General features: G+C 34.3%; 2 long non-coding RNA genes across 2 annotated transcripts; both read left to right on the forward strand.

Annotated features, from left to right (window-relative positions):
- Positions 1–3087: 3087 nt before the first annotated feature.
- LOC112800988 (uncharacterized) lies at positions 3088–5999 on the forward strand. Its single transcript, XR_003201666.3, has 6 exons — positions 3088–3570; positions 3854–3982; positions 4260–4348; positions 4749–4812; positions 4923–5033; positions 5173–5999. It is a non-coding gene; the product is annotated as an uncharacterized lncRNA (long non-coding RNA).
- Positions 6000–9976: 3977 nt separating this feature from the next.
- Positions 9977–14260, forward strand: LOC140184673 (uncharacterized). The gene is made up of 2 exons (XR_011881879.1): positions 9977–13586; positions 13715–14260. It is a non-coding gene; the product is annotated as an uncharacterized lncRNA (long non-coding RNA).
- The last annotated feature ends 5825 nt before the right edge of the window (positions 14261–20085 follow it).

The following is a 20085-nucleotide window of genomic DNA, read 5'->3' on the forward strand; positions in this document are numbered from 1 at the left end:
TTAAGAATTGTTATAAGAAGATACATATAAAGAGAAGAATTGATTTCAAGGCAGTGATTATCGTTCATCCTATGAATCTTTTTAAAATCTAACGGTTAATTATCCAAAACCTTTTCAAAAACCAATATTTTAATTATCCAAAAAATCCAAAACCTTTCTTTTCCTTGTAAAAAAATCTTAATCAGTTTCCTAGACTGTATAAATGACTAACTTGCTCCAAGCATAGGTTTATTAAGTCTAAGCTGGACCAGCATGATTTTTCATACTTTACTAAAACCTTAATCAGAAACCAATCACGGCCCCCAGCTCAAGCAACTCAATCAAATCAGCGATCAAATCATCACATCAAGTAAACAACCCTCAGTTTCACCAGCATGAGGGATCTCTCAGTTGCACATACATACAATACAAACAAGGAAAATACAGATAGAATGCAAATACAGCAAGCAGGCCAAATAGCAGATAAGCATAGTTAAACAAATAGGCAAACCAAAACAATGCACACCCAAGCAAAACATACATATACATATGATGTATGCCTATCCTATGACTGATGGTAACATCTGTAGGTTATATAGCCAGTCCGACATGTCCTGGTAGCTAACCATGGACAGTCCATCTGTACGCGCATCCCCAAGCTAAAAAATAACCATGGAAAAATTCCAAGCTCATCTATGGGGGAGACAAAATCCCAAGCTCAAATTTATACATGGGAAAGCTACCCCAAACTCAAATTCATATATATATGCATGCACATGGGGGAACCCAGGGAATTAAAGTGCCCGGTCACATCTTACGTATAGAGGGCCAATAATTTGTCTCAATTTTACAAGTCACATTTACTTTTTAATTCATTATTTATCAATATTATTATCATCATCAATTCATTCTTTTCTAAATAACTCACTTCAAATGAAGCCTCCAATTTTTATAAAAATTTCGGTAGTATCTCCTCTAAAACTCGGACACTGTCACCCTTCTCGAGTCCTATCCAAACATTCCTCAAACTCTTCTCAACCATTTCCAAATAGCAAATCATTTTCAATAATCAAACCATTTCCAAATATCAAATTCTTTTCAAATCTGTTTTAAACCAAATTCCAATATCAAATCAGGTTCATTATCAAACCAAATTTGAATATTAACTCTCTTCCTAACCAAACCAATTCTAATATTAAATCTTTTCTAAAATCAATTTATTTTCAATAACAAAACATTTTCAAACATCAAGAAAATCAATTCGACAACTGCCAATTTAACAAAATCAATGACTCAAAATATACAACTTTCTCAAACAGTCAATAATTCCACCAAACAGACAATTACAATCATCCAGTGCAACTCAATTCAGTCCAAAAGACTTACGAAATCACAAAAATATACTTTTCGCATTAATATCAACTTGTAACAACTTTCGAAAGTAAAATAAGTTTAAGAAAAGAGCCCCTATCTCGAATAATCGAAACCCATAAACCAAATGCGTCAAAGAAACCCTTTTCTCTCGGCCCGCACTTAGCGACAACAGCATCCACAACTCCATTTACTTTTGCAACAACCGAAACAGCTTTTATTTCAACCATGCAATTACTGGAACTCTACCATAGAACGTTAATATCGCGAAATTCTCAATAATCTATAGTAGAATAATAGTAGTTAGGATATCAAGGTTACAATAATTTATTGCAGCTAAAGAGAAATGAGGCAAAGAAGCGGCAATAGCTGCGGGGACCTTTACTGATGACAAAGTAACTCATGATAATCAAATTCCAAGAAAACAGAGGCTTCAGCTACAGTTTTTGGCAAACCACAGCCGCGGTGGCGCAGCTTCCAACAGCAGTGGCGGCAATGGCAAAGAACCAACGGTGGTGACACTCCTCTTCTCCCCTCAGTTCGCACGTCTTTCTCTCTTTCTTCGCCATCAGCGGCGTCAATGGATCTGGCGGTGACAGGACAACTTAACGGTGACATCCATGGGAGCTCTACGCGAAGCTAATAGCAACGGAAGGCACAAATAGCGGTGAGCCCTCCGCGGACCTTCTCTCTGTCGTAACTCTCTTCCGTGGCTGCTCCACCTTCCATAGCGATGGCAACTGGCGCGGCGGCAGCTCCCTCTCCCTTCGCAGTTCTTGCTTCCCTACGGCAGTGACCGACAGCGACAGGCTTCCTTTCGGTGACAGCGGCAGGTTCGATGGTGATGCGGCTCCAACGGCAGTGACGGCTAGCTCCTTCCTCTCTTTCCTCTCTTTCTTCTCTGTTCCCCATTTACTTCTCTTTTCTTTCTCTGTTTCTCCCTCCTCTTTCTCCATTTTCTTCTTTCTTTCTTTCTAAAGGGATGGGCTAGGTTAGGAGAGTGGTAGTGAGACGGTGGCTAGGTTAGGTTAGGGTTATAGTGTGTTTTGAATTTTAGAGTTAGAAATTAATTTGGGGATATTTGGGTTAATTAGGGTATATTGTATTTATTTGAAATCCAATTTATTCTCTTAAAATTACTTTAAAAAATATTACTTAATTATCAATTTGCTAATTAATTTTTAATCAAGTATTCTAATTTAAAATTGAAGATAATATAATTAATTTTATTTTATAAAAATTAAAGTATTAAATTCCAAAATCTCAATTAATTAAATTAAATTATATAAAATTCTAAATTATTTTATAATTACTAATCTTTATAATTTAAATATAGAAAATAAATTCGATAATTATAAAATCAGATAAAACCTTAAAATATTTTAAATCCAATTAATCAAAAAAAATTTAATTATCTTTAATAAAGTAATTTCTGAGATTAAAGTACTTAATGAATAAATAAATCGAAATGAGCTCATAATAAGATTTTCTAAAAATTATGAGTCTTACAGAGCTAGCCATAGTAGTTTGTGGAAAGAGGCTGGATAAACGTAGTCGAGTCGAGATGTTGTTTGCCTTTTGGTTGAAATATCGCACTACAAAATTCTTATTTATTTGTGGAAATTTTTTAGTGGGAATTATTAAAACCTCCATAGTATATTTTATTTGTAATAATTTTAAATAATATAACAAAAACTCCCACTGTTATAATAATCTTAACCCAATTAATTATTAAAAGGCCAAACCAAACAAATATTAACAAATCATACAAAAAAATCAGAAGAGTTCTGAGAGAGAGAGAGAGAGAGAGAGAGAGAGAGGTCTGAACCCTAAAATATCGATTCCAGCCACTGCCATTCATCTCCTCGCTGCGGTTGCCGCCATGTCTCCTCCATCAAAGCGTCGCTAGTGGAGTTATGAGGACGAGGTGATCGTGGAGCTTCTCAATTCATGGAGCTCTCGCCTCTCGGGATAGTAATGCTTTAGATCTTAGGCTTCTGCGTTGTCTTTCACGGTGGGCGCTGCCGCTGATTCTACTTTTGCTCCAGCGGCTTGAAGCACTCAAAGAGTGGTTTGGGCGCAGACTCGGTGGTGCTGGCTGAGTAGATCTGTAAGGCGAGCGAGCGAAAGACTTTGGAAGCTTCGATTGAAGCTGCGATAGTGCGATTGAAGTTATCAAATCTTGTGGAACTAATTCTCATGTCGTTCCGAGTCATTGAGGTGAGGATTTGTTCCTACTTTGTAAAAGTTTCCATGAACTGAACTAGGATCTTTAATATATCATTGCATGAAAAATAAAAAAGCTTTGATAGAAGTTGTAGTCATATTATCTTTGATTGTTTTTGTTCTGTTGCAGATGAGTAACTTAAAGAGTCATTACAACACATTTAAATTGAAGATAATTGAAATCCCCTGCTTGCTTTATTTGAATTATTTTTTAATTGTTATGCGAGCTGTTGGTCCATCTCTTATCACGATTTGGTAATTTCTTTTATTGATTCAGGTTGGAAGAGTTTGCTTGCTGTTGGTCCAACTCTTCTCAAGGACTAATCTCTTTTGAAGCTTTATCGTTATGCTTGCTACTGTCCGATGTGAAGAAATTGCCCGGGAGAAGTATAAAGCTGCAAAGAAGGTATTAAGAGCACTTGAAAAAAAGGGGACTCATATTTGACTGAATTAATTGATTGATTTTATTCAATCTACCAACATAAAGATATATATAACTGCTACTGCTGTTTAAAATTTCATCATAATGAAGTTATCTATTGCCTATATCCTTGATCTCTATATGAACCTAATTAATTCTAATTCCTAGTATGAGATATTTAAGGTGAATGATTATAAGCTAGCTAGCAATATTATTTGTGCATTCCTAATTACTAATGCTAGGGAAGTTTCTTTCAAATCAGGAATTGCATCAACTGGAAGAGGATATGAGACGTAGCCCTACTGAATATTTGAACAGGCTCAGTTTACAAATTGATACTTGTTTGTCAGAGTGAGTATAATTGACTTTTCATGACACCATAACATTGAATTCTTTGTTTATATTAGACTGCTAGTAGTAGCAATGGTTTTGATTGTTTTATGTGTTGGAAAAAGAAGGCTTCATACTTTCCTCCCACTTTAGTTGGAAAAAGATTGATGTTGTAATGTAAGAAATGAAAACCTACCAGGTTCTAGCTCTTAACTGCATGCTTATTGTTTCCTTTGTCATCATTCGTGAAATCGAATAGTAAGAATGGTTGTGAATTTAGGCGTAGTTTATGGGTAAATATTCCACATAAGTCATAACACAGAATGATATAATGAAGATGGAACATCTCTCTGTTTATATTATATATTATTATATTAATTAATGGTGGTTTAGTAACTATTAATTTGTGTCTTGCATCTAGGTCTCTGTTTGCTTCTAAGGCGATAAAAGCCAGAGATTGTATTTTGAAGGTTCCTTATAGAGTGGTAGGCATCCACTCTTAATCTTTCCTCAAACTATATGTTATGGCTTGCTTTTTATATGTCATAGTGACAAGTCACTCTTGATAACATAGTATTTGTAATTGGTTTTGTAGTAAATAACAGCAGATAATCTCCCTGCTAAGATCAAATCTCTTATCAGTGAGGAAGTTGTGAATGTTGCAAAACTTGCTATTCTTCTTCTAATTGAGGAGAAATTGGATCAGGTACCATTGTTATCATGTTTCTGTAAAAGGTTTCATCTGAAATTTGGGAATTGTTGAACTTTTGCAAACTTTTGAGTTTTGTTCTTGGTAAAATCTAGAAGCTTGCTTGTATATCTGAAATATCTCTCTCTATATGCAGGACTCCCAGTGGAATCCTTATATCTGCCGTCTACCATGGCAAGAGGAGTTGACTTAACACGGCAGGTTTTCTTTTCATTTTGGTTTTTGAGTAATGATCTTTATCTTTTTAACATGGTAAAAATTGTTCTTGTTACATGGTGTATGACTATGATTTATTTGTTTTTCTTTTACACATTTCATTACCTTGTGTTATTATAAACTATATTATTTACTATGGTATTTCTTTTGATCTTAGATTTTTTGGGATGAAAGTGAGTTAGAGATGATTCATTGAAGCTCGGTTTATTGGGAAACAATTAATCAAAAGTCTCAAATTGAAAAGGACTTCTTGGCGATAAGGCCTATAAGTGCTTTGTGTCGGCTATATATATATATATATATATATATATATATATATTATGAAATACAAGTCATTTTCTATCAGGGGAGGAATACACATATATAATAGGATGAAACATCTAAGAAAAAACTAATCAAAATATAGAAACTTTATACTAGAATAGGTAGTCTTAGAGTATGGAGTATAAGAGGTCATGATGAATTGATTACTTCTATATTTAAAATTTAGAATCATCAAGAGTTCTTTCAATCAAAATTAAAGAAATGTATTGAGGATAGTAGAAGAACAATATTTGATACAGAAGATCTTGGGGTTTCTATTCTTCAAGATTTGCATACATAGCGACAGTCTCTACTGCAAGCAAATAACACGGTAATGTTTAACTTTCTTGAATAACTAACGATTTGTCTACGTTTTTTTGTTATTAATTATATTTTAAGAACTATACACCCCTGAAATAAAAACTTAGGCAGTATTTTGACTTTTATCTCTGGGATTTGACTCTCATGTGGCATTTGTATAATGTGTTTCTAGTTTCTTAACTTTATTTGCGATTGAAGATATGTTCTTCTGTCTATTGATGGCTATGTCATCTCATGCAGCTTTATGGACTAATATTCTATAGTTATAATCTCTTCTATAGTTATATTCTATAGTTATATTCATTGTTCAAGAGTTTGGACATAAGTCTGTATTTTATCATGTTATTTTTAATATTTTGTAGTTGTAATAATGTGATTGGAAAATGATGGTAGTGTACTATATTTTGTTTTAAAGTATTTCTTTTTAATAATAAATGATTAGTAGTGTAATAATAATATAGATTAATTTTTAAAAATTATATTGACTGATTTGAAACCTCTACAAAACAGTTATTATTTTTAAAACGAAAAGTCTTTTTGTGGGAGTTTTAAATCACCACAAACATTGACCAAGAACTGCCACAAAAGTTCAATATAAAACCCCACTAAACACACACAAAATCACACACTGAATAGATTGCGGAGGTTTTTAAAAATCTCCACAAAAGATCTCGTGACACCTCAAATTTTGGAGATTTTAAGAACTCCCACAAACTATTCGGTGGGGGTTATAAACCTCCACAAATAAGAGAAAAAACTGCCACAAATAAACAAAAATCTTATAGTGTCGGTATGTATAACATAATGGGCCTATTCGTTAAATGGGTTGCTAGTAAGAGGCTGATGTATGTTGTTTTATTTTATTTTATTTTTTTGAAATTTAACACGTGGAGTGGGCTGAGTGAGAAAGAATTTAATAGAGTCCAATATTTAGTAGAATAATTGTCTTAGGTTTTGGAAGGTTGTTAACGCCGAACAATAAATAAAGAAAGTTGTAAGGTATTTTACGTAAAGTAGTAGTAAAATATATTGGTAATTAATACGAATGCATTACATGTAATCAGGAATTCTTTGATTAATATGTATAAATTTGTATTAGATCAAATACTTGTTATGTTTTGGTGATTAGGCTTGTTAAATATATGCTTTCGGTGATTAGGTTTGTTAAATGTATGGTTGAAATTTTTTATGCTTATGTGGGAATGCATTTGTGAATTTAGAAAGGTGTATGATATAAGAAGAATGACTATATGAGAATAAATAAAAATACAAAACAACGATAGATGGATAAGATCATTATGGACATGGTAATTAGCATTAATATGATAGACATCGTTGATAAAGATGCCATTAAGCTTTTCATACTAGGAAGAGAAGATTTGATACTACAGTTAGATTTTGACAATATAGGAGGAGTTTTAAGAGTGGTAAATCGAAAAGAAACGGTTCTGTGGCAGGACTGAGTGGAAAATGACTTGTAGAAATTGACCTAATACTCTCTATAACACTCCGGTTACCCTAAACCTTACCTCTAGACATAAAGCAAAGGATAATAAAGCATTACGACAGTTCTAAAGCTCAAACAATATACTAGAAGCTCGATGAAGGAATAAAAGCTCAAAATCGCATGAAAGCGGATTTACAAAGCACGAAGCGTTCACACATGATAACTAAAAGCATGAAGGCACAAGATACAACATAAGATGTAATATAATAATAGTCAAGATATATATATATATATATATATATATATATATATATATATATATATATATATATATATATATATATACAAGTATGATAGTCATAGAGTGCCATCTGCAGCCCGCGGAGTTTAGGCCAACTAGTTATAAACAGACATAACAGAGTTTTTGAGTTAAACAGTGTATACAACTTATCTCTCAAAGTACGCCTCTAATGCAACATAGTATGACAACAAAAGTGAGAGAACTACAACATAAAAATCAAAATACAAAGATAACAAAAGATCCTCTGCTCTGTCACCATCTGCAACTCACTGAGGTGGGTTGCGACCTGCATCTGAAAAACAACAACAACATATGGTTGACGGAGGATAAATGTCGGTAAAGAATTTCTCAAAAAAATCACGTTGCAAGTATAGTTCTAAACCAATAACAAATTATCCTCAGTCAACGTTTAATTTGTTTGTCACAATGCAAACTAATAAAAATAACCGAAGTATTTAAACCTTGGGTCGTCTCTCAAAGGAATTGTAGGGAGGTGTACTTATTATTGGTTATGGAAAAATATTTTGGGGCTTTTGAATGTTGAACAAGGAATGCAAATAACAGGAAAATAAACTAACAACTAAGAAAAGTTCTAGCAAGGGTTGAGAATTGGAATTCCTATCCTCATTATCATCGTCAATTGTGATGGTAGTTACCTTTTTATTTCACTTAGTTAACCTCTAACAATTGAAGAAAAGTCAAGTGAGCAAAATCAACTTAAGTTCACAAGTCCTAATTAAAGACTAGATTTAGTGAAGCTCAAGCCAACTAGCAACTTTCAATCACCAATCAACAAGAGACTTTGACAATTCAAGAGTCTCCAAATTACTCAATCCAAACTAAGAACACAAAAATCTATTTTAAAATCCAACCAAGCATTTTTTTCAAACACTTGGAAGACACAAAATAAAAATATAGAAAATTAACAAGAAATAGTAAAATCTAAGACTAACAATTGCAAGAAAACAATAACAACAAATTAAAGAAAGCGACAATAAACATAAAATATCTCAAAGTGCATAAAAAGGAAATTGGAATCAACAAAGAGTCATGAACAATAAAGCAACAAGATAAAGGAAACAACATATAAAACTAAGAAAGCAAAGAGGTAACAACAAGAAATTGAAAGAGGAACTTGAATCAATATAAAAAGTAGAACCTAAACCTATATGAGATTGAAAATAAAAGAAGAAACCCTAAAACCTAGAGAGAGGAGAGAGCCTCTCTCTCTCTAGAATCTTACATCTAACTAAAACTAAAGTGTGTGTATGAATTAATTGAATGGTTGAATGATTGGTTCTCCAGCTTCACTTCCCAGCCTCTTCTCTTCATTTTCGAGCTTGAAAATGGGCCAAAAGCAGCCTGAAAATTACCCCCAACGTATTCACTTTACTGAGGCACGTGACACTTGCCACACGTACACGTCGAAGCTAGCTTCTTAAATCTTCAATTTCTTGTGGTTCTTCCACTTTAGCATGCTTCCTATTCATCCTCTAAGCCATTCTTGCTCTATAACTCTGAAAACACTCAACAAACGCATCACGGCATTGAATGGTAACAAAAAAGAATTAAAATTTAGTATTTTTAAGGCCTATAAAGCATGTTTTCAATCATAGCACAAAATTAGGAAGGAATCTTACAAACATGCAATTCACATGAATAAGTGTGAGAATAGTTGACAAAATCCACTTAATTCAATACAAAATAAACCATAAAATAGTGGTTCATCAATGGTATGAGAATCGGAGGTTCTCAATATGGTAACAGTGCTCAATATATAAGATATAAGGTTTCGGGAAGGCAAAGACAATCCTAGAACTTTGCATCAACAGATATTCAAGCTTAACAAAAATAAATAACTTAAATTAAACACCATAAACAGGATTATCTAAACTTAGAAAATTTCTAACTAATACTAATCACACTGCATATCCCACAGCCTTCGCCAACCTAACTTCCGTGCGATCCCATCGCCACCGTCTCCCGATCCTCCTTAACGCCAGTAAAACACATTTAATGCAACCAAGTAAAGCACAATTAATATTCAGGTATAACAGGTAAGCCAACTAGCATTTAGACATATTATTCAAATAGGCATAACTCAAGAAATCAAAGTAAACAAGCAAGTAAAAGATGCATATGATGAATGTCTATCCTAGTTTAGCTTGTGATATCACTTGTCGGTTCAAAATGCCAACCCAACACATCTCCGATGATGTTGTCTTTTTGCCACGCCAGGGATATAGTGTCATGCACACTATCATATAATGCACATCTCAGAGATATAGTGCCTGGCTCACTCTTGCAGCAGAGGATCTGCTACGCCATGGATATATTGCCCTGTTCACTCATGCGGCAGAAAGGTTGTCAATACTAACTGCTCCCCAGGGATATAGTGCCCGGCTCACTCTTGCAGCAGAAGATCTGCTACGCCAGGGATATATTGCCCTGCACACTCTCATTATTCAACAAAATCATCATCCTGTTCCAGGTTCTCAAGTTCCAATCTCATTATCACCATCATCAATCCTCAAGTTCCCTAAATACAACATCATCATTCCAAATCTCAAAGCCTCGTCAAAAAAAATACCTCATCACACCACATTCACTAATCTCAACCATAAACCTTCCAAAGCCTAAGTCACTGGCTCTAAACTCTTCAAAGAAAATCACCAATTCAAATTAACTAACCCATCTTCACTTGTCTTAGGGTCTAATTATTAACCATAAGTCTTAAAGAGAAGTTAAAGAAGTTTGAAAAACTAGCAAACCCTTAAAAGTGAAGAAAAATATATTTTCAGTAAAACAGGAGTTGTGCGTACGTACACCCCTATTATGCGTACGCACGCGGTGAGAAAGGTACATCCGTGTACGCATACAATATGTTTGCATACACATACATGAAAATTGGGCCATTTTGCGTACGCATACTTGGGCCATCTACGCAGGAGTGCTGGACAGAGGCCACCATTCGCATATAAGGCATGGGTCCACGTACGCATGTATATCAGAGTCCAAAAAAGTTAAGTTGCAGAAATTTTAATTTTAGACCCCAAACTTTAAACGTTTATAACTTCCTCTACAAAATTCTATTTTCCTCAAAATTTATATCAATTTAAAGCTCTTTAAATAATATTTAATTTAAAATAATTTTCAACCAATTTCAAAAAATGAGGCTTAAGTTATGATCTACCAAAGTTCATCAAAAATAGGTTTTTACCAAATGAGATAATTCTCAAATTTTCCAAAACTTCCAAACCTAACCAACTCAAACATACTCAAAACAACCCCAAAATCATTATAGACACTCCCCAAACATTTATCAATCACCTAACTATCAAAAACTCTCAATACGCCCCTCCTTCAACTTCAATTCTTCCTAAATTCATACCAAATTCTCAATCATCCATTCTCAACAAGAACCACAACAACCAATAATCTATATCATCATCAATAATCATCTTTAACACCAACACCCAACATTATAACTCATCAAGGCAACATACTCATCAATAATCATCATCTACCAACATATATATATTTATCATCATATTCAAACTCATACAACCTCCATCTAAACCACAATCAAACATAGCATTTATATACAATTAATCATACAACCACATTATTCAGACCTATCTTAAAGGCCACTAGCCTAAGTTTCACAAAACATTATATACTACATAAAGGAAACCAAAACCATATCTTGGCCGATTATCCTCATGCACAAAACCACTTTACCACAAGTGTTCAAGTCTTCAGCCAACACCAATCAACACCAAGAACACTCTATATCATGCAAAACAACAAGAATCAAAGCTAGGTTTATGACATTCAACTAAACACAAGGGTTTAGTAACATCTTACCTTATCCAATGAGTTTTGGGATAAAACTCACTACTCACCCAAGCTAGATTTCACCTAAACAACAAGAACACAAGGAAACTCAACAACCCAACAAGCCATTTTCAAAGATGACATAGGGCAGAGAAAATGGGAAGGAAAGAGTAAGTTTCTTAACACTTTATTTAAATAGAAGCAAAGAGCTCAATAAGAGCTTCGCGTGGCCACAAACGGCTTGTCAATCGAAGCTCCGTAACTCAAGATAAGGCGAAAAGAAGGAGGAGATAAATAGTGCTCTTCCTCTTCCTCACTTCTCTTCAAAACCAGCGCCCCTTTCTTTGTGTGTGTACTGAAAAATAAGCTGAAAGCTCATTAAAATGTTCTTTTATATGTTGCGCTTGGACTCAACTTGAGCCCGATCCAACCGCGTAACATTTTTGTTTCGTTTGGCCTGACTTTGGGTCAAAATCTTTAGAATAAGTGCCCGATTTGCTATTCAAAATCTTTTCTAAGATTTTCTACTGTTTTATTCTCTCTCATGTAATACTAGATAGACTTAAGCCGGTACTGCCGGCTAATCTATCGGTATGCATTTTTACGCGAAAATTTTCAAAAGAGAACATTTTTCCACTTAGAAAAATCCACTAAATCCGAATCTCACGTTTATATTTTTAAAAAAATCACTTTTATATTTTTGAACCTATTCCGAGTAATTGAATTATTCTATTCTGATTAAGTGGTTCTACGTGAAAACTCCGGCTCTTACACTCCCCGAATATACGCTTGCTATCCTGTGCATGCACTGTCGTTAGAAGTTGCATTGTCAACCGAGCCATGGCAGGTGTTTTTGGTTCTGTAAAGTGCCATCCTAAGTGCGTTATTGTACCGAGTGAGATTGTTCAACCTGGTTTCCATGGATGCTAAATCTTGAGCGATCTCTATGAACCTCTCTTTTCACCGAAGAAGGAGACAAAAGTTGCAGTCGTTGACGTAGGCATTAAGAGTTTGTCACAGTATGTGAATGCAAAGATGTGCACAGTCTTCCTTGCAAATGGCGGGGTCGTAGGCAAAGTGGCTTTCAACAACAAGTGCATTGGAACTTCTTAGAGGGATGACGGAGACAAGGAAGAGATGCATAGTGCACGACCCATGTGTACGCACAACCTAACAAATTTCCAAAACTCATTTTCTTCATAAATTCTCCACTTTTGCATGCTTTCTCTCCACTTCTTCAAGTCATTCTTATCTTCTAAACTTGAAATCACTCAACAAACACATCAAGACATCGAATGGGATATAAGCAATGTTATAAAATCGGACCAAACTGGCCGGTTGAACCAGTTGAACCAGGAACCGGTGAGAGAAACGGTCCGGTCCTCCTTCTAAAACTGCCGATTTCAAAACCGTTAGAAAACCGGCAAATCGGCCAAAAACCGGCCGGTTGGGCCGGACAGGAAACCGGCCGCTTCTTAAAAAAACAAACCCACGCCGCATCACTCATCCCCCTCCCCCAAACGCCTTTGCGAATCAAATGCCCTCAGTCCCTCACCACTCACCAACCCTAGCTTCTTCAAGAATTCAGAACCCAAACCAAAAACCTAGCCTCTTCAACGGATTCGACGCCGCCGCTTGTCATTGTAGGTGCCTCCGCAGCCTCCTCCTCCCCCTGTTCCAAACCAAATCCCTAGATCGGCACGTCGACATCGCGTCCTCTTCTAGTTTCGTTGTTCGAGGCTTCGAGTTCGAGATGCTTGCCGTGGTGTCGCCGCGTCGTCTTGCTCTCAATTGAAGGTTAGTGGCACTATTTAGTGATTCCCTTTTATGCTCTGTTGAGTCTGTGTTAAAACTTGAATGTCTGATAATTAGTGATTTCTGAATCTGAAATGACATAAATCATTGGTTTTGTGTTGTTGAAATGGATTTGTTATGTTGCTGGCCTGCTGCTGCCATTTTTTAATTTTTGAGAATGATGTTTCTGAATTTTTGTTGAAATAGTTATTGATTTGAAGGTTAGGGTGATTATTTGTTCTGGAACTGAGTCTGTTGTTTCAGTGCCTGATGGGAAAGTAAGTTCTCCCCATCCTCCATTGGATTCGTCCTGTTCGTCGCCCTCTCGATGGTCAGTGACTTTGGTGTGCACTTGTTCTTCGTTTTTTGTTTTATTCTTTGACTCTTTGTTCTGAAATCAACAAATCATTGAATGATTATATTGATTATAGGGTTTTATGTCTTTGTTCAAATTTGCAGAATCTCCCCGAAATTCTTTGCTGAGAACAAGAACATTGCAGGATTTGATAATGTAGGAGTGGCGTGTCTGATTTTTATGTTTCTATTAATTTTGTGATTTGTTTGTATTTATATTATGTGGATTTCACATCAGCCAGGAAAATCTCTTTATACTACTGTTAGAGAGCTCGTGGAGAACTCGCTTGACTCAGCGTAATCGATATCGGAGCTTCCGGTAGTTGAGATAACCATGTGAGTTTGCATTTGAAAGTACAGTGAACTAGTAAATGATTGATTGTTCCACACTGACATGGTTGTTGTAGTGAGGAGATAAAGAAAAGCAAATTTAATTCTATGATTGGTCTCATTGACTGCGGGCAAGTTGTTGCGGAGTTGTACGATGATTATGAGACTGAAAAGGTCCATGAGGTGTGTTTGATTACATTATTGTTGAGTTAGTTATGCCATAATGCGAAATACTAGACTGTGCCAAACTGTATTGTTGTGTGGTATCAATTTTTAATTATAGCAATACACTTGAAGCAAATGGAACGAACCACTAATTTTTTTGTGGCTCTGATGCGCTGCTACTGTTTTGTGTTTTTGTTGAAATCATTGAATGGTTATTTGATTTTTTCTGGGTTCTGGTTCGGCTGTGCTGCTGCTGCTTTGTGTTTTTGTTAAATTTGTAGTTGATTATTTGTGTTTTTGTTAAATTTGTAGATGATTATTTGATTATTTAGCTCAGGGTTGTGTGTTTTGTCAATTTGCCTGACTTTAATATTAATTAAGTGCTTTATAGCTGTATTTTCTCTTTAAAATTTCTTTTTCAATTTTGTATTATAGTGGAAATTGAGATGGATTCTACATTCTAGTACTCCACAATTTTGTATTAAGTGCTGGGAGAGTAATACTAATATGCTGCTGTTGTGTTATGTAATTTTGTGACTTAATTATGCTCATATAGTTATAATTTATTTATTATTTTTTTGTAAAACGATTTTTTTCGGTTGAACCATGGTTGAACCGGTTGGACCAGTAAACTAGTGAACCAGTGACTAAAACGGTTTGATGACAAGTCCGATTTTCAGAACCTTGGATATAAGTGAATTAAATTTTGACAATTTAATGGTCCGAAAAGCATATTTTTAACACCAAAGCACAATTAGGAGAAATTCTTAAAAGCATGCATTTTTCATGAATAAGTGTAAGATAAGTTAATAAAAGCCACTCTTTTCAACCCAAAAATTATCATAAAATATGGATTTATTACTGGGGCATCTTCCGCTGTGAAACCAGTTCGAGACAACATTAGGTCATTACTCTTTGACACCAACTCCCGCAAGGTTCCCTAAGTTGCCTAAATGGAGCGTGTCGAGATGACAACCTCATAATGGATGTGGTCATCCACCATTAAGAAAATACTAACATCAATTGCCTCCTTCATGCCTCCTACAAGGCCAGTTATAAGACAAAGTAACCCCACCAGACAACATAGACATGCATTCGAGAACAATGGTAACTCTATGCTGATGGTGAGTTTTCATCCCCAACGCGATTAAAGTTTTGATATGACGTCTCTAAGCTTATATACGTTAAAATTTTGTGCACTAATTTCTCCACCAATTTATTTCCAAGCATTTGGAATGGGTTTTAGACCAATTCCAAAAAAGAGATTGATTATGGAGCAAACAACGCTAGCCACATATGGTTGTAGGAAGAAACACAATCTGGCATATGAACAATCTAAACTATGTCATTGTCCCCTTGGCTAACTATTTAGTTTTCCTTTTTAACCCAATATATAATTTTTGTGTTAACTAACATTATCTCTATCTTTTTTTTTAATAAATTATTTTTTACAAAAATACCTTTTAGCAAAAATTTTATTATTGTTAATAAATTTTTTTTACTAAAATATCTTTAACAAATTATTTTTCTAGTGATTAATTTATATTTTTACCAAAATATCCATCAACATTTTTTTATGATTACATTATTTTTTACTTCGATATCCTACAATAATTTTTTAGTAACTAAATTGTAATTTTACCAAAGTTTTTCTTAAAATTTTTTTATGTTTTACTGTTAATCTCACGATATTAATGCATATTATTAAACATAGTTATACAAGTTTGGTTTAATATTTTTTATTTCACTATTAATCTCACAAGGAATTTTTTTAATTTAATGTTGAAATACTATGCATTGATATTATGAGATCAATAACAAATTTAAAAAAAAATGTACTAAAATTTCTGTAAAATCACAATATAGTAACTAAAAAATTATTGAACAATATGTTAGTAAAAGAATAATTTAATCATTAAAAAATATTTTGTAGGATATTTTCGTAAAAATATAATTTAATTACTACAAAAATAATTTGTTAAAGGATATTTTAGTAAAAAAAAATTAATAACAAAAATAAAATTTTTGCTAAAGGGTATTTTTGTAGAAAATAAATTATTTTTTCTTAAAAAATAGGTAAAGTTGGGGTTAGTTAACACAAGAATTTAAAAAATGGTTAAAGAGGAAGTTTTTAAACAATTATAAGGGAAGAGAGTGTACATTTAACAATTAGATGAGAGGGAGTGTCATTTTAGCATCTCTCAAGGAGAGTGCAATTTTCTCTACAAAAAAAAAATGTTCCCGCTTCTATAAACATCTCGAAAAATTAGGTCCATTGATGACCACAACAAATTTCATGGCCTTAACAAGGAGACCTTCTTCAGGTATCATAAGTTCATCATTCCAAAGGGAGTTTTCATGTCACTTGTTCCACCGTAGTCACCCCATTCTGATGTAAGTTATGCAATTTTTTTCAAACAATTATATTGAATCTAAATTCGTTTCTTCAATGAACAATTTTCTTCCTGTTAAATAACGCTGATATATCTTTTAGTTCTTCCTGTTCAGCTCATAAACAAAGCTTGCATGGTAGGTTCGATGGTTGCGTCGAAACTTATAGCTCCTCGTATATGGTATCTATCGTCCAACTTCGCTGCAGATGTTTTTTGCAACACCCACTTTGACCAACTTGAGGCGGCCTATACACTCCCATGGATGCCAAAAACAAATTATCTGCATTATGTAAGGCCTTGGGTGATTTAATTAGATGTTAGCTATGCTACTTTATTCAGGGTTAAAAGTTAAAAACTCTACGATTGAATCAATTGTTGTCTTCTTAGGTATTTGTCCCGATATTGGAGCTAGCTGATCATGGATACTTGATGATGTTGGATGTCAAATCGGTTAAGGTTACGTATTTTATGTCAACAAGACCTCCGAGATCATGGTTAGAAGGGAGGCCAACATGACTAAGATTGTGAGTACATGCTTTCTAAGAGTGATTTTATTTTGACGTGTCCTTCAGATTATGATTATACATAACTATACATGATAATGTACTAGAACACATATTTTTTTATCTGGTTGGGTGGATGGGGGATCTTCCGTTTTTGTTAACATTTTGCAACAATGTCCACGAAAAAGATGATTGGGTTCATTAAAGTTGGTAGCAACGATTGCCTAACGTTATGAAATTTTGTGTGTGAATCTATTGTCGCATGTTGGGAAAACTCTTCATGCTGAATCATAACTTAGTTAACTTCAGGCATGTCACTCTAGACCCGGCCAACTAGGGAAAGTTTCAATACCATGCTGGTCTTCCTGATGGCGTCGACAGGTTTGTAACAAAATACATTGTACCCTATGACTTGCTAACCTAATTCAAAATAATAATTCGTTGAATCGTAAAACGAAATGTAAATGTGACTCGTAAAATATAAAAAAATATGAAAAATTTGATAGCAAAAATTAATTTCACAAATAATAAAATAAATTTTAAATATTATCTATAAGACTATAACTAATATATATCATAACAAATCAAAAGTCACAAGTTATAACACAAATTCATTACTCAACTTACAAATCAAAACACAAATTCACAAATCACAAGTTTATACGACACCAAAATAGAGTAATATTTTTTTTTCAAAAAGATTCAATTATCTATTTCAGTTCATTTCAAATCATAATGCATTCATTCTTAGCATTAGCAATATTATACATACAATAGGGAAAGTAACCGATAAAAGAATAACAATTTACAAATTCTTAGCAATAAAACTATATAAGCATGCAATAGAAAATTAGTAACTTAATCAAACCACTAATAAGAAAACATAAAAAAGCAATTTAACCTACAATATAATCAATAATAAACACACGAATTAGAATCCTAAGTACCACCATAATTTAAAATTTAAAATCATCATTCATAGAGCATATCGTTCACTTTGTAATAGAGCCACAGAGATACTTTCTTCCTCAACATTGAATACTTGAGCGGTTGATCTTAGAGAATTAAGAATTTGAGATATTAAACAAAGGGATGAAGTAGTGAAATCAAACAATCGAGGGAGAAAAAGAGATTTAAGGCTTACCTAAAATCACACAACATGGGAGGTGAAGAGAGAAATAACTAGCAGCGAGCCAGAGACAGCAACTCAGCAACCTTCCAATGTAGTCATAGTCGGAGAGAGCTAGAGATACACTTATGGTCACGGAGTCATAGTAATGCAGTGGTAGTCATAGGCTCGAAGTCACGCAATATCCACGAGTCATGGTAACGCAACCAACACTCCGATTTGGCGATTTTCAAAATTTTAAAAGAGGAAAAGTAACAGATTGAGTGAGGTGAAATTTGAAAAACTAAAAAGTCACCATGGATTGAGGATAAATTGCTAGGGTAAATTGTTAAAAGAGAGAGAATTTGTGGGAATTTACTTCCTTAACTTCAGATTGGACCATTGAGGTTGATTTGGTTGCAATTTGGGCCAAAAACACTGCTGCTGGAGACTTTCTTCAAATTGGAACTCAACCTCGCTGAAAACTTGTGATTCTAGTATTTGAGCATTTTTTTCCGGCAATTTCGCACTGATACATGAACATCTTTAGTTGTATTCTTTATTATTTTCTTGAATAAAGTTAGTGATTTTTCCTTGTTATAATTGAGATTTTTTATGCTTTAATTAATATTTCTTGGAGTTATTTTGAGCTTTGGTATGTGTAGGAAAATAATAAAAAAAGAGAAGCAAAGCATAAGTAAAGAAAATCATGAAGGAGGAGCACTTCGTAGGAGGAAGAACACTAGGCATGCAAGACGTCCTTATATCCAAATCAAAGAAGTGGCGTGCCACACGCTAGTGAAGGGTGTGGCACACTGGGCCAACTCCTCAAAGGCACCAAAAGTCACAAGAAGAAAGGAGCAAGGGGGCATGCCACACGCCATCCATGACATCCCAACTCCAAGCCAAGAAGTGGTGTGTAACACGCTAGCAAGGTGGGCATACCATACACCTTTGATGGCCACATCCAAAGCAAACAAGAAGTTAGCGTGTCACACGCCAAAGGTGGGCGTTCAACACGCCAAGAATTCACACTTCCAGGGGACTAACTTCAAGGTGGACACTCTAGGCCAAGACACAAAGTGGCGTGCAACACGCCAAGTTTGAGCGTGCCACATGTCAGGGATGGACACTCCCAAGGACCAATTTTTGTGGCATGTCACATGCCAATCATAAGAGGTGTGCCATTCTTACACACCTTCGAAGTTTTTTCCAAGCCAAAAGTTGGCGTTCCACACGCTAAGTTGACAAGCCCAATTACCACTCCAAGCCCATGATGCTGAAGAATTGAATCACCAAGCTTTAAACCTAAATTACAAAGAGAATTGAAGATTAATTAGGGAAATTTGATTTGGTTTTGTTTTAATGAATTTTGAATTTGAATTTTAGGTTTGATTTTAGAATTAAGTATAAAAAGTTCCTGAAGACACTTTGACAGGACCTTCGGTCGTTTTTATTTCAATGTTTTTTTATTTTCAAGCACATTATGAGTTACTAATCTCCTCGGTTAAGATTAGGTGCTCTATTTCTCTTTTTATGGATTATTAATCTAAGTGTTTTACTTTATTTGATGTTTATGCTTTGATCTATTTCATGATTGAGTTTTCGTTCTACATCCCTAAAAATTTAAAATTGTTGAAAAATATTCTAACTCCATTTTGGATTCTAAATGTTGTTTTGGAAAAAGAAATATTAGAATTAGTTTGAAAATTCTTTCTCACGACTTTTTTATTTAACTAGGAATAGTGTTTCAAAGAGCGTGCGGCGCTTTATGATTTTCAATTTCTCTAGTTTGGATAAGTGACATATAAGTCAACCTAAGAACTATTTTTTAATCTTATTTGAAACTAAATCAGAATTGTGCTTCACCTATTTACTTAAATAATTGACTAAGAAATTAGTGATTAATTAGGTTAAAGAGAAATTGAATTGCCAAAGAATTGGAATTTGATTATTTATGATTTATCATGATTGATC

Source organism: Arachis hypogaea, chromosome 5, assembly GCF_003086295.3.
Source record: "Arachis hypogaea cultivar Tifrunner chromosome 5, arahy.Tifrunner.gnm2.J5K5, whole genome shotgun sequence".
NCBI lineage: Eukaryota > Viridiplantae > Streptophyta > Magnoliopsida > Fabales > Fabaceae > Arachis > Arachis hypogaea.